The sequence below is a fragment of the Microtus ochrogaster genome, chromosome X (genome assembly GCF_000317375.1).
Source record: "Microtus ochrogaster isolate Prairie Vole_2 chromosome X, MicOch1.0, whole genome shotgun sequence".
Lineage (NCBI taxonomy): Eukaryota > Metazoa > Chordata > Mammalia > Rodentia > Cricetidae > Microtus > Microtus ochrogaster.
Genome location: NC_022026.1, coordinates 27001046 through 27002503, shown reverse-complemented (window position 1 = coordinate 27002503; position 1458 = coordinate 27001046).

Below are 1458 nucleotides of genomic sequence, written 5' to 3'. Positions count from 1 at the left end.
ATAGTGCCTTTTACTACTGATAAAATTAAATAATTATGGGAAGACAATGAACCTTGGCAAAGAGTTTGTGCTAATTTTTAGGAGAGATTAATATCAATTATTCCAAAAGTGATAGAATTAACCATACAAAGAGAACTATTTGGATCCTTCCTTGCACCAATAACTGGAGCCCATAAATTCTATACTGATGAAAAAAAAAAAACATCAGAAAAGGCAGGTTACAAATAAGAAGATTTGAGTAAGGTGGAACAAAGCCCTTATAATTCTGTCCAAAAGGCAGAATTATATGTTATTTCTCTTAGTACTAAGGGATTTTAAAGAAACTCTTAATATAGTTACTGATTCACAACATGCAGAAAGAATTATATTGCATATTGAAACTGTGGAATTTATACCAGATGATACAGAATTGACTTCATTATTCATAGAGGTTTAAGATATAATCAGGCATAGGCTCTGTCCCATATACATAACATACATCTGATCCCATACAGGTCTGCCAGGTCCTCTAGCACAAGGTAATGCAGAAATTGATCAATTATTGATTGGAAGTGTGTTGAAGGAGGACTCTGAATTTCATTAAAAAAATCATGTCAATAGCAATGCTTTAAAGAAAGAGTTTTCTATTACATGACAACAAGCTAAGGAGATTTTAAAGAGGTGTCCTACTTGCTCTTTCTACAATCAAACACCATTGCCTACAGGGAGTAACCCAAAGGGTACTCAAAGGAATGAAATCTGGCAGATGGATATGTTCCACTTAATGGAATTTGGTAAATTAAAATATGTACACCATACCATAGACAAATATTCAGGTTTTCAATGGGGAACTGCCTTGAGCTCAGAAAAGACTGATTCAGTAATCACACATTTATTGGAAGTTATGGCCATCATGAGTATACCTGCACAAATAAAGACAGACAATGGTCCAGCATATGTATCTAAAAAATGAAATGTTTTTTTTTTGCTTATTATAATATAAAGCACATTACAGGTATACCAAATAATCCTACAGGTCAGGCAGTTATAGGAACGTCAAATCGTACTATAAATGATATGCTGAACAAACAGAAAGAGATGGAAAATACCCCCAGAAATAGATTGCATAATGTTTTATTAACCTTGAATTTTCTTAACGCTAATGAGAAAGGAACAACAGCAGCAGGGAGGTATTGGATAATGGAAAAACTTCTGAATTGAATCAACCAGTATATTTCAAGGATGTGTTGAATTCACAATAGAAACCAGGAGATGTACTACATTGGGGAAAGGGTTTCCCTCTTATTTCTACAGGAGAAGAAAAATTATGGACACCATCAAAATTAATAAAGATTTGCTTTGAAAAGGAGAAACATCTTGAAAAAGAGAAATGATACCTCATCCACAATGGTAACAACCATACAGGTGGTAAGGAAAGCTCATAAGGGTTTGGGTAGGGTTTTGCTTTTATCTTTACAG